Consider the following 20290-nt stretch of genomic DNA (forward strand, 5'->3'; position numbering starts at 1 on the left):
ACCGCTTCCGGTGTGGGAAGATGGTGGGGCGAACTCGCATTTGCAGCGGCCTCACCCAGTACAGACTACGCAGTGTCTTTGTCCACATTTTTTGTCTGCATCTAAGTTTGTGTCATCATGGCAACTTTTTATTTTGATCTTCGTTTTATTTGTTTAATGATTGGGAGAACTGGCATTGGATCAGCTGAGAGAGCTTGATCTGCGGCATCCTGTGAGCCCAGGGACCACGGCCCTGCCCAGAGCTGTGCCCGAGAGGAAACACCAAGGCGGTCTGGCGGGGGCCTCGCCTAGCGTCAACTGTGCAGTGTTTTTGTCTGTGTCTGCGTTTGTGTTATTGTGTGGAGCACAGAGAGTCTGTGAATGTTCTCATTCATCCAGGTCATGGTTATCCAAAGGAGTTGAATCAAGTCCAGCTGCACTTAATTCAACTCCTTTGGAGTACAGAGAGGTGTGTCAAAAATGTCTGACTGGGAGAGCTACCTCAGATTGGCTGAGGGAGCCTGGTCTGCTGCATCCGGTGGGCTCAAGGACCACGGCCCTGCCCGGAGCTGCTTTATACCTTTGTAATTACTACACCTCTGCACATGACCCTGATTTTGAAAATCGTTACCGGTAAACTTCTCCACTCCTCAAGCATCCTCTCACTTTCCAGCATTGTGTTAACAATCTAGTTAAAAACTCCCCTGCCATCTTCTAAACATCTCCATGCCTCCACATATATGTCATCTGGACCAACCACCTTTCCACTCTTCATCCTCTTCATAGCTGCCCTCCCTTCCTCCTTGCTAATCCACAGCACTTCCTGATTCACCATCCCCACATCGTTCAGCCTTCTCTCTCTCTAATTTTCTCCATTCATCGGCCCCTCAGAGTACTCCTTCCACCTTCTCAACGCACTCTCCTCGCTTGTCAGCACATTTCCGTCTCTATCTTTCATCACACTAACCTGCTGCACATCCTTCCCCACTTGAACCCTCTGTCTAGCCAATCGGTGTAAGTCCTTTTCTCTTTCCTTAGTGTCTAATCTCTCATACAATTCGCTATACGGCTTTTCCTTTGCCTTTGCCTCCTCTCTCTTTGCCTTACACTGCATCTCCCTGTACTTTTGTCTATCTCTGTGACTACTCTCTTACCACTTCTTTGCCAATCTCTTCCTCCGTGAACTTTCTTGTACTCCCTCATTCCATCACCAAGTGTCCTTGTCTTCCTTTCTCTGTCCAGATGACACACCAAGTACTTTCCTAGCTGTCTCCCTCACCACGTCTGCAGTAGTTGCCCATCCATCCAGCAACTCTTCACTACCACCCAGTGCCTGTCTTAACTCCTCCCTGAACTCCACCCAACAGTTTTCCTTCTTCAACTTCCACCACTTGAATCCTTGGCTCTGCCATCACTCTCTTCCTCTTCTTGGTCTCCAAAGTCATCCTACAGACCACCATCTGATTCTGCCTAGCTACGTTCTCCCCTGTCACCACCTTGCAGTCTCCAATCCCTTTCAGATCACTCCTCCTGCAGAAGATATAGTCCACCTGTGTGCATTTTCCTCTACTCTTATACGTCACCCTGTGTTCCTCCTTCTTCTTGAAATATGTATCCACCACAGCCATTTCCATCCTTTTCAAAAAATCCACCACCTTCCACATTCCAGTCCTTCCACAATTCCTTTCCTTTCCACCATACCTCCTCGTCACCTCTGTTCTCTTCACCAGCATGCCCATTGAAGTCCGCTCCAATCACCACCATGCTCTTCCTTCAGGAAGAGTATGTCAGCAGTGTGTTGGAGGTGAAGAGAATGTCCTACCCCAGCGTTTCTCAAACCTCTCCTGGAGGACCACTTGTCCTGCATGTTTTAGATCTCTCCCTGCTCCAACACAGCTGATTCAAATGATCAACTCGTTATGAGCTCCCGAAGCTGCCTAACAACAAAACTGATCATTTAAATCAGCTGTGTTTGGAGCAGGGAGAGATCTAAAACATGCAGGACAAGTGGTCCTCCAGGAGAGGTTTGAAAAACGCTGTCCTACCCCATTTCTCCTCCCATCCTCACCATGGCAGAACAGTTTAAACTCACCTCCAATGTTCCTGGCCTTACTCCCCTTTCACCTAGTGTCTTGTACACACAGTATATCTACCTTCCTTCTCTCCATATGAGCCAGCTCTCTCCCTTTACCAGTCATAGTGCCAACATTCAAAGTTGGGACTCTCACCTCCACAGTCCTACCCTTCCTTCCCTCCCGCTCCCCCGCTTCTTCGCCCTACAGTAGCGTAGTTTCCACCGGCACCCTGCTGGCCAACTGTACTGGTGGTAGCCGTTGGTAAACCAGGCCTCGGCCAATCCAGTATAGAAATCTTATTTATGATCAGCACATTTGATTTGGCATATGTTTTATGCTGGCTGCCCTTCCTGACGCAACCCTCCCCATTTATCCGGGCTTGGGACCAGCATTAAGAATGCACTGGCTTGTGCGTCCTCAGCGGCTGTGCGAAATTAACATTGGCAAATTTTTGCCTCCCGTTCACTTCCATTCTATGGGAGCAGCAAGGTAGATTCACATCTTCGCTTCGCGTGGAGTTCAACTTTGGTGAACTCTGACCGGCGAATTCGCCAATTTTTCTTTGCCACCAAAAGCGAATGTTTTATTCGCCCCATTCACTTGCCTAGAACGGAGGTGAACGGGAGGCGAAAATTGGCCAATGTGTGAGGGTTAGGCTGAATTCGGAGCCTGTCAAGTTTAATTGTATGGCCCTTAATCACAGCTGCAGTCTCAATGGGCTTAGCCTGTGGCAGACACAGAAACTGATTTTTCTCCTCAGAGCGCTTTACTGATTGCTGACGGCTTGTAATGATAGTTTCCCCGATTTCTACCAAAAACAAAAACAAAAACAAACAATTTACCTACAGCGGCATGTCTGCATGTCAGTATCTCGAAAGTGCTCATCATAAACAGCTGATTATATTCTCCACAGCAGAGGGTCACAATGTGCCTGGTCTGATGTTTCCAGTCTAGGATTTAGATTTTTAGGACTCACTATCACTACTCTTTTCTGCATAGTTTTACTTTTTTTGTGTGTGATTGTCGCTTTGCTAGAGAAGGTGTCGTAGTTTTTCAAATGCTGAGTTTGGATTAAAATTGTGTCTGCCATGACCCGCTCCGGATCCTAGGTCATGTTTCACGTGTTTTTCGTATTTCCCAGTGTTTCCTCTTTTATTTTGGTATTGATGTTTGTCAATCGTTTCAGATGTCTCTCCCTGTCAAGTGTCCCACCTGTGCATCATTGTCTCCCCCATGTTGCCAGTTCGTCTTTACCCCCCTGCGAGCGTTCCAGCGTGGGTTCCATTTCTGCTCGGGTACCGTATCGACTCGGGTTCCTTCGACTACGTATGACGTCACAGGTTATGTTGCTAGCTTTATAGTTATTTAGCTGTGTGATTTTTACCATCCACGTTGACACAGAGTCGGTTAGTGAAGGCGCGAAGGCCGAAGACCCGAGCTGCATCTAACGTCAGTCTACTGTTTCCCGCTGTTCCTAAACCGAACTAGCCCCTACGCAAGCCCCTACCCGATCATAGTGTGTGAAGCAGTGATGTCATCTGTAGTCGCAGGACCCCGAGCAGGGCGAGTAGATCAAGTACCGACACCGGCACTACTTCCTCGTCTTCCCAGTGACTGTTTTTTGTGACTCTGCCTTTTGCCTGCCTTTTGATACCTCTGCCTGATCTGATTGATTCCCGTGTACCGACCTTTTTGCCTGATTAAACCTTTCTGGAACTTGTACTACCTGTGTCAGTCCGCTTTGTGGGTCCTTCGTCACTGTGAGCCTGATAGTATGTGTTAGAATATGGGGGGGGGGGGGGATACTGGATGAGTGAAGACGCCAAATCCATGTGATTTACTCTCCATCCAGATGGTGCTTGATTCTGTTCTGAGATAAGTTTGCAGTGCCGGCTCTCGGCCTCCATCACAGACATGTGGTAATACACGGCGTGTCCAGATGAACGGCTTCAGAGCTCTGTGATTTCCTTGCCTGGGTTATTGAGCATGCATCAAGACATCATAAACAGCATTTGCTGTTGAGCAAAATAAATGTGGAATGAGTGTTAAAAAAAAAGAAAGAAAAAGATTTGGGGCGTCCGGGTAGCGTGGCGGTCTATTCCGTTGTCTACCAACACGGGAATCGCCGGTTCGAATCCCCGTGTTACCCCCGGCTTGCTCGGGCGCCCCTGCAGAAACCAATTGGCCGTGTCTGCAGGTGGGAAGCCGGATGTGGTAATGTGTCCTGGTCGCTGCTCTAGCGCCTCCTCTGGTCGGTCGGGGTGCCTGTTCGGGGGGGAATAGCGTGATCCTTCCACGCGCTACGTCCCGCTGGTGAAACGCCTCACTGTCAGGTGAAGAGAAGCGGCTGGCGACTCCACATGTATGGGAGGAGGCGTGTGGTAGTCTGCAGCCCTCCCCGGGTCAGCAGAGGGGGTGGAGCAGAGACCGGGACAGGTCGGAGGAGTGGGGTAATTGGCCGGCTACAGTTGGGGAGAGCTATCCCTGTCGCTAATGGAACTTTATTTGAACATTTAACTTAAACCAAATGAACAGATTTCCCCTGGATGGGCTATTTATTCGTGTCATTATCTGAGTAGATTTTTTTTTTTTTTGGTGCTTTGAAAAAAAATCAAATTCAGTTTTGCCGTTCACTCCCCCCCCCCCCTGCTCAATGTAAAGAAAAATAGTGATATTCCCAGGTGAACGGCATTGTTTTGATAAACACAGACTTCTCTCTCCTCTCTCCCCCCCAGCGCTGCTTTCGTTTCCCTGAGGTTGCTCTTTCTTTTCAGGATGTTATTGATCTCTGCTTTCTGTCAGACACCTCTCTGCCCAAACCAGCTTTCCTCTCAAGGGCACACACACACACACACACACACACACACACACACGCACACACCGAGACGCACATATGCACATGCACTCACAGAAGCGGAAAAACAGGAATGCTTTTAAACACACATGCACATGCATAAAAGCACATACACACAAATAGATCTGCACAGGTGCACACACCTATGTATAAAACACACACAAATGCATGCACGCTTTCACATCACACATACTTTAAAGCACGGCTGCACGGTCATATACACAACGCAGATCTCTGAAAGGTTAAGCAAATTATCACATCAAAAGCAGGGGGACACACAAACACACACACACACACGCACACACACACGCAGACCTGCACACAACGTGCACGCCTACCTGCCTGCCAGCCCTGCCAGTGTGCTGCCGAGAGAGGAGCATGCACGGCCTCCTCCGCCCAGAGCGGAACATGGAGTCAGAGACGTCCCATTATCTGCCATCTAACAACATTATCTGCGCACGCAATCTGCAGTCTCCTGCCCCCCTCCCCTCCCCTCCCCTCTCCTCCCCTCCCCTCCGCTGTGTGTTCTTCTCCCATTACCAAGAAGTTGCTGTTGATTCTAGTCGTTTCCCTGCTTTAGGGTACAGCGGGAGCCCCGATATGTAAATGAGACGCGGTGTCTCCGTAGAGCCGCGGGGGCGGGGGCGAGGGGGGGGACGAGGGGGGGGGGAATTAAGATGTAACAACACGAAGACAAACTGTGAAACAAGCTGGCTTATAGTCACCGTCCCCGCTCGCGCTTCATTTGGAGCGGCGAGGCGGCGCTGACGCCTTTAACAGGATTACACGAGTCCGGGCGCGATGGCCGGCCTCAGCTGCGCGCGTGTGCGTGCGCGCGCGTGTGCACGCAGCTGACGGAGAAGGTAGATTCGCCATTTAATAAAAGTGTAGACCACGACTAAATAAGGATTCAAGCGTTAAAGCAAACTCTCGGAAGATGGACGACGGTCATTTGAATTTTTATGTTCCGCTTAAATCCTGGTCATGACAACGGTGGGATAACAAACCGTGTTCTCACAAAGTATCCCAGGTAACTAGTGTAAACTGCTAATAAGACACGTTAGCCCCTAGCTAACGGGTCTGACCCCTTTAGCCGAGCGGTTAGTGACGTCGCCTTGTGGTGCAGTACACCCCGTATCGAATCCCGCACCGGGCAAGAAAATAACCGGTTACATTGGTGGCAGCGGCGGGATCCGGAAGTGTGCAGATCCTCGCAAGTCTCTTCGGAGCGCGGGAAGAACAAAGTGCGAGGGCGCGCTTCCGGGGAGGGTGACGACTGTAAACTACTAATAAGACACGTTAGCCCCTAGCTAATGGGTCTGACCCTTTAGCCGACCGGTTAGCGATGTCGCCTTGTGGTGCAGTAGTCCTCGTATCGAATCCCGCACCGGGCAAGAAAATAACCGGGTACACTAGTAATTATACTTTTCCTCAGACTAGACGGTAAATGGCGTGTAAGGCTGTCTCACTCCTCACTCGGAGGTGGCATCCTCTTCGTCATGTCTCCGGGGAGACGGCAGCCGGGAGGCTGGACTAGCTGCGGCCGAAACCGTCTTTATTATTAAACGTTTGTTTTCCTACCCCTGGTAATACCTAACAAAAAAAACAAAAAAAACAACCCCGGAAGCTGGACGTGTGCTGAGAAGATAGTCTGTACAGAGAGCGGAGGATGCTGGAAGCCGCGAGGAAGCGGAGGCCTGTGAAAGCGGCAGAAGGGAGGAGGAAAGGCAAAGCCTTTTCTCTTCACCCGGACTACACTGACCTGCAAGCAGGCTTGCGACTGGTTTCTACGGACATCGCAGTGGACTATTGTGACGTTATACCGGACACTAGAACCCCTACCTGAGACGACCGCTGGCGGTCAAAATGACCGCCGGGTTTTGAACTCGATATTCTGTCAAGATAAATACGCATTGGCGATATTAATGCATTGTATATGTCAGCACGTCTGTTAGGAAACGACTGACCCCAAAATTAACGTTTTAACAGCTATAATATTATTTTTAAACACTTCAGAGAGACGTGGTCGAACTTGAATGGCGAAGTTGAAAAAGTGAAAATTGTACCTGAAAAACAAAACGGAAAACACATATCGCTCGTCTAACAAACGTCACAAGGCCTATGAAACGTGACATGTGAAAAAAAAGCTGAAAATAAATATTGGAACAGTCCCAAACAACGACCGGAACTTAAAAAACTACTAGAACGACCGTGGGCGGTCAAAATGACTGCCACGGTTTTAAAACTCTATATTCTGTCAAGATATACCCAACTGAGATATTAATGCATTACATATGTTAGTATGTCTGTTAAGAAACGACTGACACCAAAAATATCATTTTAGCAGCTTTAATACTATTTTTAAACAATTTAAAATGGCCGCTGTCCAACGCCTGTAAACACTGCAACACGTCGGTGTTAGTCATGGTGCGTCTGCAATGGCGTCTGTACCCAGCAGGGGCGGATCTACAGGGTGGCAAGGGGTGGCAGCTGCCACCTCTGGGACACAGTCTTGCCACCCCGTTTATAAATCAGATATGTTTTTAAAGTATATTTTATGTACATGCATGGTGAAGGTCAATGAGACCCGCACCAAACTCATCTCAAACAGAAGTCGCCGATTTAGAATCCCCCTCCCCCTCACAGGCGCGGCTCTACAGGGTGGCAAGGGGGTGGCAGCTGCCACCTCTGGGACACAGTCTTGCCACCCCTTTGCCACCCCAGGAAAAAATCTCTAGATCCACTACTGGTACCCAGGTCTGTATTTCTATTTTGTTTTTTTTTCCACAAAGTTATTAAACGTTGAAAAGCCAAACCCGTCAAAATGACGGCCTTGGTCGTTGTAGTGTTCAGCAAGCTACTTGTGTTCGTTTTTCACAGGACTTGAGTCGTTCTGCGTAAGATTTGGCAGAGGTGGGACCAAGTCGTTGTTTTCTGGGTCCCGAGTAAGTCTGAAGTCTTGGGACTCAAGTCCCCAGTCCTAAACCTTGAGTTTCAAGTCCTAAACAAGTCCTGATATGTTCATCAAATGTAATGCCATTTCAAATGTTTAACAACAGCGTAATAGTTCGTATACTAAATTTAATAATGAATACTTTTCAAAATGTCTATTTATTACAGATCGATTCAAAGGTGATCTGTAATAATGGAAATGACGCGTTGATTGGCTGCGTTTTATCTGTGGGATTGGAGAAGGTATCAGATCTTTCAAGTAAACAGGCTCAAGTCAGAGGGCGTCCAGGTGGCGTGGCGGTCTATTCCGTTGCCTACCAACTCGGTGGTTCGAATCCCCGTGTTACCTCCGACTTGGTCGGGCGTCCCTACAGACACAATTGGCCGTGTCTGCGGGTGGAAAGCCGGATGTGGGCATGTGTCCTGGTCGCCGCACTAGCGCCTCATCTGGTCGGTCGGCGCGCCTGTTGGGAGGGGGAGGAGGGAGAATAGCGTGATCCTCCCCCGCGCTACGCCCCCCTGGCGAAACTCCTCACTGTCAGGTGAAAAGAAGCAACTGGCGACTCCACATGTATCGGAGGAGGCATGTGGTGGTCTGCAGCCCTCCCCGATCGGAAGAGGGGGTGGAGCAGCGACCGGGACGGCTCCGATGAGTGGGGTAATTTGCCGGATCTACTTGGGGAGAAAAAGGGGGGAAACCCCCCCCCCGCCAAAAAAAGACTCAATTCCAAGTCAAGTCGAGTCAAGAGCCGTTGGTGTTAAAGCTAAAGACATGCTGCAAGTCTTCTTCCCGTCTGTACAATCGAAGTTTAAAGTCACGTGACTCGAGTCCGCGCCTCTGTGACTTGGCCTGTGGTTGGGTATACTACACATCGTGTTTTAATCCCATTTAAAAACCTTGCGCCATTTTTACAGCCACGACACTTATGAGGAGATATTGTAGTGTGCTGGTTCGGGTCCACCCTTGCAGGAGGCCATTGACACACCAGTCAGCTGTCACCTTATGACATCATCAAGAGGGGACGACTTCTCGTTTGACAAGTCAGGCCATGTAACGCACCAGAGCAACACAGGTCAGTTTTACTTGTGTAGCCCAATATCACAAATTTGCCTCAGGGGGCTCCACGGTAACACAACATCCTGTCCTTAGACCCTCGCATCAGATAAGGAACAACTCCCCCAAGAAAAACCTTTAGGAAGAAACCTCAGGGAGAGAAACAGAGGAGGGATCGCTCTCCTCCAAGACGCACAACGTGCAATGGATGTTGTGTCTACACAAGTTACACAACACAACACTGAAAGAGGACAACAGAATTACAAAGGAATTATAAGATATATGAAGAATATGATGAGGAGGATGCCAGGCAGTGTCCAGATGCCACCAGAACAGCCCAGGATCTGAGCCACGTGACCACCATCACCATGGAGACAAGAAAAGATTAGTGACTGAGAGAGGGATATGACATTAAGACAGGATAACAACATTATATGGGTTCATAAGATGTATAAAAAGAACACGTGACGAGGGGGATGCCAAACAGCGTCCAGGTGGCGACCGCCATCACCATGGAGATCTGGGAGGAGGACAGACAACGAGCTTTCACACCACGGATTGTCTTGTGGGGTCCTCGGTGGGCCCACAAAAACAGTAAATACCAGGTCCCCCGCCCAGCTTGAGAAGTGTAGATGGTTTGAAGTAGATTTTCTCTTTCAAAGCACATGTAGGGTATTTGGAGACACTCTTCCTGCAAGGATTTTTGATTAAGAAAACCGGCTGATTTGATTTTCTACCTTGAAGGCAGATTTTCAAGGTTTTTTTGTTCTTGCAGTTTCTGTGAGCGTTGGATGATGAGCTGTGAGCTCCTGCTCGACGTCAAGGCCTGTGACACCACATCGCCATTCATTCCACTCGAGCCCAGGGTTCGGTCTTTGGGATCTGTAGAAACGAGCACAGTTTATGAAGACGGAACGTTTTGGCATGCTCCGCAGTGTCTCTACTATGTCTTTACTGTCTCTTTGCCTGTGTGCTCCCTTGTCTCTGTTGTATTTCAACACGCTGGATACAAAAGGTTTGACTCCCACATCACCTGCTGCACAAGCAACAGGGGTAATCTACAAGATTATGCAAAGGTGTGTATTCATTAAAACAGAGAGAAAGCGAGATCTGCTATTTAACTGATTAATTGAACGTTTGCTTGAAGAATTAAAGGTTTGATTGATTAACATATTGATCGGTTGACTTCCATTTATTGTTTTGCTCTGTTTGCTTTGTGTGACGCCGCATCACAGTAATCTGAGATCCTACCACAGATGCCGCCTCGCCCCCTGATTTGGGCCCATGGGGTAGAATCAGCCATGTTTGATGTTTCCATCTTCTAAACAGGTGTAATGCGGTGCATGACTGGGCAACCTGCTCCCACGGCAGAACCCACCCATAGCCCACAATGACTGCGTTTATGGCGAGATGAGGGAGAAGTGAGGCGGGGACTCTGAAAAATTAGATTATTTACTCTGTACTTCTTGTCACGGGCTGTGTGATCTGGGGGCATTGGTGTGGTTTTAACGTTTTTTATATCTAATGTGATTGGACGTTTCTCGCGGCTGTCAATCATGTTCACACCCACCACCACGCCTCGTCTCGACTGTCAATCATCCACCGCCTACGAACCCTGATAAAATCTGTAGGCTACATTGTCCTTCTTAGTAACTCTGTGACTGTGTGGACATTAAAGCAGCCGTCAGGTGTGCTGCCCCTAGGGAAATTTCGCCCCCCCCCCACGAAACATTTTTAGCACCAGCCGCCACTGGTGCTAATCCAGCCTTGCGATGTCCCCGATGTGTCTGGAGTCAACAGGAACGATTATACGAGTCACATCATGGCGTTTTTGATGCTCTGTTGTTACACAGCCATGTGAATGCACTTACAACCCCCCCCCCCAAAAAAAACTCCAGTGCAATCTTCTGCTAGACACGTTTTTAAAAAAAACTTTTTAAAAAAAATGTATGCAATAGTTTGAAGCGTTCTGATCCATCAAACTCTGGGTTAAACGCATGGGTAGGAAATCACGATCCAGGTCAGGTATTCGGATGACCATTTCAACCTCTAGTAATACGGACATCAACCCCGTGCTGAGACCTGATCAGCAGAAATAGCGTCTGTAATGCATGACTATATCCTGACAGCGATGGGCTGAGGCAGGAACAGTCTCTAAATTGCTGCTTCCTCCAATTTGACATGAACCGATCTGACTCAGTGGAACATTTTTTTTTTGTGCTATTGAAATTTTACATTTGCTGCCAAAGAATAGATTAATCCCTGTCTTTGGAAGGCAGATTTTCACAAGTGGCTCGTCACACAACCGCATTGTTAGAAATCCCTCGCCACCATTGTTTTCCAAGGACACATAAGTGGTCTCCCAGAATGTCCCTTCCGTAATTACTGTAATTTCCCTCAGAGCGGCAGGTAGATGGGCAGTAAAGCTGTCTTTCTTCAAGAGACCGTCTAGAAGTTGTGTTTCTATGACACAATAATTGCGGGGTTGTTATTATAATACCACTGGGGGGGGGGTTATACTCGGTGTAGATCTAGTTGAAGTGAGGACAAATCCAGGCCAAAAAAGAAAGTGTTTAGTGCATATATTTGAATAGCAGTGACCTGAATGGCTGGTACAAGAAGCAGGGGAGAGAAGGATGGAGAAAGAAGTACAGCACTAGTCCGCGGTGGTGTAGCGGTCTAAACATCGGCTTTGTGTCCATGCAGTTGCCCACTGGGGACGGGGGTTCGCGCCCCAGTCTCGTCAGATCCGACTATGGCCGGACTCGATGAAGCGGCGATCATTGGCAGCGCTGTCTTCGGGAGGGGGGCGGAGTCGGCTTGTGTTCGTCACGTGAATGCGTCTCTGCGTGAGTCGCCTTGTCCCGGAAGTGGGGAGGCGGGGCGGTTTCCTTCGAGACTGCCGGCCGGAGAGGCGCAGTTGGCGAACGCATGCAGTACGAGGGTGGGTGTTTGAATTAAAATAGGGATCGATTGGCCGCTAAATTGGGAGAAATCAAAAATAAAAATTTGAAAAAAAAAGAATAAATACAGCACTGAAAGAAATGTTGCCATGATGTACAAAAGACGACGGAAAGGAACATTGTGATTACAGAGCGGGAAAGTGACGTAGACGCCCAGCCGACCTGCTGCCTATTAAAGTGCATTGGGTGATGTTCGCCACAAGCAAACAATTAACCCTGCTGCCCTGACTCTGAACTATGTTATACTTCAAAACCATTAACTTCCGCTTGACTTGATTTTAGGAGAATTCAGTAGATTTTTTTTTTAAACGGCTTAATGATTCGCACACAATATCACACTTCAATTCCCAGTAGCCCCGCCCCCCCGGTTACTAAGCGACACGAGGCACGTTGGCACTGGAATTTCTGTCCCAACACTAGCTAACGTTAAATGAACTGAACTTGAGCTTCGTGAGAAATGCTAAAAGTAGCTACAGTGGTAGCTAGCGCCAAGGGGCTCGGTAATATTTAAACAAGGCATCGATGGAATAACTCCACAATTATCAAATGTCCAGGGTGCCGTTGCTGGTGAACAGGCCGCCCAGGGCCCACAGGAAGTGCAATTGAGGGGGAGGCGCACTGATCAGTGCATGGGGTGCTGCTGCCCCCCCCCCAACAAAAGACAGAGTAAGGGGACGGTATGGGGGGGAGTTTTGGCGTTCCTGTAGTGCGCCGCCCCCTCCAAGCCATGGACCATCTGGAGAACCTGGAGACGGAGCACACGGGCCACCAATAGCTGCAGGACCTGTCGTGGAGCTCAAAGTTGCCCCATTGAGAGTGTGTGATGTCTTGAGTTGAGGCAGTTGGAGGACAGTGGGGGGAGCTAGAGGACAAGATAGGATGTAAGTGACTGTAAGAGGGGAGAAGGAGTGTGACGTGGGTTGTTGAAGTAAAGAAGCGTATGCTAGCAGACGTGTGTCTTCGAGTGGTCCCTTAGCAACACAACAGAGTGGTATAGGCCTTTACCTCGGGCCCCAGTGCTGACACCGCCCCATCTCCAGCCAGCCCCTCACCAGCTGCCTCAGTTGCTGCGTGGTCAATGGCAACAACCTCTCCTCATTGCTGGCTGTCTGGACGGCCACCACCGTCAGCGTCATCTGGCCCCATCCCTCTTGCTGCTGGCAGTAGCGGCACTCCAATGCAGCACTCCAACGCAACTCACTTTTCCCTTGTGGGAAAAGTGAGTTGCTGCTGGAAGTGGTGTTGGTGGGCCAGTAGGGGGCAGTCTGCCCTCTGGTCCTAATTAAAGAAAAATCAAAATCAAAATCCCACTGCCCCAGTGCAGTGACGAGGACACTGTGCTGTAGGAGATGCCATCATTTAGATGAGACGTTAAACCGAGGTCCTGATCCCATGGCACTCATAACAAAGAGTGGGGGTTTCCCGGCGCCCTGGCAAAATTCCCAACCTGACTCTCTCCATCTGGCCACCTAACCATCCATCCATTATCCAAACTGCTTATCCTGCTCTCAGGGTCACGGGGGCCACCTAATCATCCCTCCGTGTAATTAGCTCAATGATTCCTCCCTCTCCACCTCAAGCTGATGTGTGTTGAGCACAAAATGGCTGCCGTGCATCACCCAGGTGGGTGCTACATATCGGTGGTGGTTGAGGCGATTTTTCTCCCTTCCATGTGGAGCACTTCGGGTGTCAAGATAAAGCACTATATAAATGGAATCCATAGTTATTATTATTATTACTATTATTATCATTTATTGTCCACTGATATGGATCCAGCTCCAAAGCCCAGTGACCTCATCATCCTGTGACGTCGTCTGTGACATCTATTTTCTTAGACTGAGGAGTGAGCAGTGGTCAGTGACGACTGTGATCAGATTCCAACACAAGTAGTGTCTGACGTGCCTGACTGACCAGAAAATGGCCCCAGGTTCTTTGTCATATGTAGACATTTTTTTCTCTCTCTCTCTGTGGGTCAGAACATGACTAGCATACCATTCCTTTCCATTTTGAACCCGAGAGAGCGCTGTGCCCGCTGCATAGTTACATGCATTTGTACTCAGGAAGAATGGCTGGTGAAAGTTGAGAAGAGGAGGGAGGTGAGTGTATTCTATGTCGTCTGGAATGTAGTTGCGCACTGTTGTCCATTCACACAACAATACTGACATGACATGAACGGATTCAAACTTGTGCGATTTCCCTACCTGGATTATTGAGCATGCACTTTGAGTGGCTGCTGCAGCTAGAAAAGTGTTATATAAATGCAATCCACCCACTCATCCATCCATCCATCCATCCATCCATGCATGCATAAAGACATTCACACAACATGTTTTTGTGTGAGCCTGTGAAGAGGACGAGCAATGAATGCATACTTGTGCACAAAACGTCTGTGACAACGGCACAATCCCAGAAACGCTTGTACCTCAGAGGGTGATCGTGGAACAGGCCGTTCACATATGCGCTGGCTGTTGACTGGGTCCGGCGCCAGTCCCTCACGTGGAACAGTGTGTCCCATGTACTTGACTGGAGATTTGCAAAACTCCCATTTCTTTGGGTTCAGCTTCAAACCAGCTTGTCTGAACTGTGTAAGAATGTCTGTCAGATTTTGAGGGCGATCGCCAAAGTTTCAACCCGTACAAATGACGTCATCAAGATAAATGACACAGTGGAGACCTATCAGAACAGAACCAGCTCCATTAGTCTCGGAGAAGTTGGTGGTGAGTTTTTCCAGACCCATGGGCCATCACCTGTTGTATGACACCTAACTTCCGGTGGCGCTGCTCTGCTGGTGACCCGGGCCCTTGCTGCTGTTTGTTGGGCTTTTATTTTAACCTTTTCAGTATTTTAATGTGTTTAAACTAATTGCCCTACTTGTCCTGAGGCCTGTCGGCATTTGGTGTTCACGTAGACTTAGCCAGATAAGGCAGTGAGGCACTACTGGCGGCTTGTTTGGGACTTTTTCTCCTGGCGCTGCTCTTGGCGTACCTGGTTATGCCGTGCCAATCACTCTGGACAATGCCGGTGACCTGTGGAGGTTCACTGCTCTCGTACACAAGAGATGACCTCTTGTCGCGCCGGTAATGCTGTTGGTTCTACCGCTCCTGCAAACCTGCGAGTTCAGCTGACCCAAAGCAGACGTCAGGGGATGAGACAGCGAGTCCAACAGTGTGGACATAGCCCCCCCCCCCCCCCGCCAGCAATGATATTCAGCAATATCGGTATCGGATAAAATCAAGGAGCGACGCAATAATGCCAGGGTCTGCTACGAGTTCCAGGAAGCGAGTATTGTTGTGCTTACTGAGACCTGGCTCCACTCGGACATTGGCAGCTCTCTGGTTGAGGTGGACGGTTTTTCCCTGACCCAGGCAGACAGAACAGCAGCTTCGGGAAAAGGCCGAGGTGGCGGCATCTGTGTGTTTGTGAATGATAACTGGTGCCGACAGACCACAGTAAAAGCAGCGGTATGTAACCTTGACATTGAACCACTGTCCTTATCCTTAAGACCCTTATGTAATCCTCTGTGCAGCCTATGTATGTGCCTCTCGGTGCAAATAGTACAAGAGCTGCAGGCTACATAACTGACTATACACATGATCAATTGCAACACACACCGGGAGCCCTAGTTTTTATACTTGGATATTTTAACTACTGCAAGCTAGAACTGGTGCTACCTGGTTATGAACAGTATGTGAACACGGAACAATAGAATTTTGGACAAACTTCCCACCATCAAAACGGGTACGGGTACGGGGTATGGGGTAGACTCAGAACTAGCTGGAGGGACTACATGTCCAATCTGGCCTGGGAACGCCTTGGGATCCCCCAGGAGGAGCTGGAGGGTGTTGCTGGGGAGAGGGACATCTGGAGTGCCCTACTTAGCTTACTGCCACCGCGACCCGACCCCGGAGAAGCAGCTGATGAGATCAGATGAGATGAGATGAGATGAGATGAGATGAGATGAGATGAGATGGGAGGAAACTGGAGCACCCAGAAGAAACTCACGCAGACACGTGGAGAACATGCAAACTCCACACAGAAAGGACCTGGGATGGCTGGGGTTCGAACCCAGGACCTTCTTGCTGTGAGGCAAACATGCCAACTTTTTTTTTTTAAATGAAGATTCTTTTCGTGTCATTTATTGTGAGTGACATGAATAGAGTCGTACCGGCTTGGACGTCGCCTGGGTTAACAAGGTCCGCGTCAGGTGTTGGGGAACCAGACCAACCTGATGGAATAAGACATTTATGGACATGGGCCGAGAACCTGGAACTGACGTACTATATATATGCTGTTTTGGGTCTCAGCAGGTCCCATTTCAACTTGGCAGTATCCGGTTGACATGTCCGTGGTGGAGAAAAACTGAGAGCCAGACAGTTCACCCAAGCTATCATCAACTCTAGGGAGAGGATGTGCATCAGTGATGGTAACTGAGTTCACCTTTCTGAAATCGACACAAAATCTGTATGTACCATCCTTCTTTTTCACCAAAACCACTGGCTGGCCCAGGGGCTTTTGCTGCCCTTGGTCAGATTGTGAGCTTTAAGCTCTTCCACCTGGAGCTGGATTTCTGCTTTCGCGGAAGGAGAGGTACAATAGGCTCTTTGTGAGATGGGAGTGTTGCAATTTTCTGTGTGATCAGGTTTGTCCGCCCAAAGTCATGTGAGTGCTGAATGAACACATCTGAGAATGAGTTTCATGTTTCCTTCGGTTTCTTGTGTTGTGCACTTGTGAGGTCAGGCTTTCCAAAATCCTTCAGTTCAAATGGACTGGACACCACAGGTTGCCAACAGAACCTTCCATCACAGTGTACCCAGCTTTGGTACTGCCGCCAGAGGTGGCATGAAAAGGTCCTATCTGTGTGCCACAGTGGAACAGCACCTCCTCGCTTTGGCTACTTTGACATAGATGAAACTTGGTTCAGCTTTTGCCACAGTCCATGCAAAATCAGTAGATGATTGGTTAGCGTAGTGTGGTTCAAACACACGTGCGTAGCCATTGGATACCAGTCTTTCAGTGATGCAGCCAGTTTAGCAGCGATGACCATCTCTAACATGGCAGGGGCCTTAACTGTAGAACAAGTTGTAAACTCGGTTAGTTTAGGGACATACTGGTGTGGGCTGGGCCCTGTGATGGCCTGTCCAGGGTGTCTCCCCACCTACCGCCCAATGACTGCTGGGATAGGCTCCAGCATCCCCGCGACCCTGAGGACAGGATAAGCGGTTCAGCTAATGGATGGATGGATGGATGGATGGTGTGGGCTGACTAATGGAACTACCTTGTCATCTACTAAGAGAGACATGTGTCGTGTGTTTACAATGACACCATGAGCAACCAGAAAATCCCAGCCCAAATTTAGCGCTTTAGCACAGTTTCTGACAACTTGAAGGGCACGTGTCATAGGCTTGTGGACTATACTTAAATTGACTCTGATCAAACCAACAGACTCAAGAGAGTCGTCCGTGATACCAACGAGAGGAATAAATTACTTTACAACTGGCTTTTTATGAAGGACGGTTGTGGACATCCTGAACTCTTCACTGACAACGGAAATGTCTGCGCCGGTGTCAACAAAAGCATGTACAACAGAGTTCTCAATCACAACTGACACATATCTACTGACACATCAACCTCAGATAAACTGTCTCTGGTGAAGTCAGTAGGTGGGTCATTACTGACTTTACAGGCCTGGGTGGAGTCAGTAGTTGGCAATTGGCCCTCATTGCCAACCATTTGTAGTTTGCCTTGTTAGATTTGGTGTCACACATCCAGGACATGGAGATCGTTGGAACTGTTGTCGGTCACCTCGGTGGTCAGGAGAACAACCACGCCATGTGTAGACTCTGGGTGATGGACTGTGATCACGTGCCTAGTGCTCAGGCAGTCCAGAGTGAGGTTGGGTATCCCATCTTTCGTGCCTTGATACCCGGTAAGGGCCATCACAAGCTGAGTATCGGTCCTAGGAAGAGTCTTCATAAGATCTCCTGTCTGAGGCATAACAATGGCTGCGGCTTTGCTCACTGGAGGCTCCGCTGACGAGATCTGTAGTCCGATGAACCGCGTTGTGTGTCTCGTTGCTGACGTCGCACCTCCAACTGTAATTTCTCAACCCTTTCTGAAAGTGTCTCTAGTGTTCTCTGCATTTTTTCGTGAACCATCTGAGGCGGCAGAGTGGACCCCAAGAGGCGCGGCAGATGCAGGAAGATGACTGGGTGTCAAAGTAGAGAAGGCGGGTGAGGCCTGGGCCTGCGGAAAAAGCACTGCAGTGTTTGGGGTTGAAAACACCCTGCCGGCACGATGAGCATTCTCAACCTGTACTGTAAACGGAAGAGCAGAATCCCGTGTCGTTACACCTTGCCCACGACAGCACACCTGAAGATGTGGCTCTACTCCAGCAATGAAACGCCTGACATTTCCTCCATCTTCAGCGTTTGGTCCATATGTAGGAAACGCTCCCTCCACCAGTCAGCTAATTTCAGCAGCAAACACTAGAAGGGCCTCGCCGGGCAGGCGGATGCGTGCGTCAGGGGCGGACTGGCCATCTGGAAGTTCTGGAAAAGTCCAGAACAGCCGTCTGTCCAACGGCCGTCAGCCTGGCTCCGTGGCTCATCGACCGGACCAAGTTGAGCGTCAGATGGAGCTACGCTGGCAGTCGAGAGCAGAGGGCACTAATGCAATCGTTTATTTGCTAAGCATAAACACACCCCCCCCCTCCCAAAACGAATTACAAGAAGAGTGCTTCGATGTTTCAGTGGTCATGGCAAGCAGAAAAGTAGGAGGGAGAAGTTGAAAGAAGAAAAAAAAAGCAGAGTCACCGGAGACTGATGCTTCGAAATGTAAAAAGCTGACGGAGGCTTTTGGCTGCAGCGCCACTGCCAGCAGCAGTAACTTAATCACTGAACGAGAGTGTTGCGGGCCAGGTGGCAGCTGAGCCGGAGCAACTTCCATGGGCCGCTAATGATGACGAGGGACAGACAGCAGAGGGACAGGGAGCAGAGGCAGAGGGACAGATAGCAGAGGGACAGGGAGCAGAGGGACAGGGAGCAGAGGGACAGGGAGCAGAGGCAGAGGGACAGACAGCAGAGGGACAGGGAGCAGAGGCAGAGGGACCGGGAGCAGAGGCGGAGGGACAGACAGCAGAGGGACAAGGAGCAGAGAGACAAGGAGCAGAGGGACAGACAGCAGAGGGACAAGGAGCAGAGGGACAAGGAGCAGAAGGACAGACATCAGAGGCAGAAGGACAGACAGCAGAGGGACAGGGAGCAGAGGCAGAGGGACAGATGGCAGAGGGACAGGGAGCAGAGGGACAGGGAGCAGAGGCAGAGGGACAGACAGCAGAGTGACAGGGAGCAGAGGCAGAGGGACAGGGAGCAGAGGCAGAGGGACAGACAGCAGAGGGACAAGGAGCAGAGGGACAGACAGCAGAGGCAGAGGGACAGACAGCAGAGGCAGAGGGACAGACAGCAGAGGCAGAGGGACAGACAGCAGAGGGACAGGGAGCAGAGGCAGAGGGACAAGGAGCAGAGGGACAAGGAGCAGAGGGACAGACAGCAGAGGCAGAGGGACAGACAGCAGAGGGACAGGGAGCAGAGGCAGAGGGACAGATAGCAGAGGAACAGGGAGCAGAAGCAGAGGGACAGACAGCAGAGGCAGAGGGACAGACAGCAGAGGGACAGGGAGCAGAGGCAGAGGGACAGACAGCAGAGGGACAGGGAGCAGAGGGACAGACAGCAGAGGCAGAGGGACAGACAGCAGAGGGACAGGGAGCAGAGGCAGAGGGATAGACAGCAGAGGGACAGGGAGCAGATGCAGAGGGACCGGGAGCAGAGGCGGAGGGACAGACAGCAGAGGCGGAGGGACAGACAGCAGAGGCAGAGGGACAGACAGCAGAGGCAGAGGGACAGACAGCAGAGGGACAGACAGCAGAGGCAGAGGGACAGACAGCAGAGGGACAGGGAGCAGAGGCAGAGGGACAGGGAGCAGATGCAGAGGGACCGGGAGCAGAGGCGGAGGGACAGACAGCAGAGGGACAAGGAGCAGAGGGACAGACAGCAGAGGCAGAGGGACAGACATCAGAGGCAGAAGGACAGACAGCAGAGGGACAAGGAGCAGAGGCAGAGGGACAGATAGCAGAGGGACAGGGAGCAGAGGGACAGGGAGCAGAGGCAGAGGGACAGACAGCAGAGTGACAGGGAGCAGAGGCAGAGGGACAGACAGCAGAGGGACAAGGAGCAGAGGGACAGACAGCAGAGGGACAGGGAGCAGAGGCAGAGGGACAGATAGCAGAGGAACAGGGAGCAGAAGCAGAGGGACAGACAGCAGAGGCAGAGGGACAGACAGCAGAGGGACAGACAGCAGAGGCAGAGGGACAGACAGCAGAGGGACAGACAGCAGAGGGACAGGGAGCAGAGGCAGA

Source organism: Lampris incognitus, chromosome 9 (genome assembly GCF_029633865.1).
Source record: "Lampris incognitus isolate fLamInc1 chromosome 9, fLamInc1.hap2, whole genome shotgun sequence".
In the NCBI taxonomy this organism is placed as follows: Eukaryota; Metazoa; Chordata; class Actinopteri; order Lampriformes; family Lampridae; genus Lampris; species Lampris incognitus.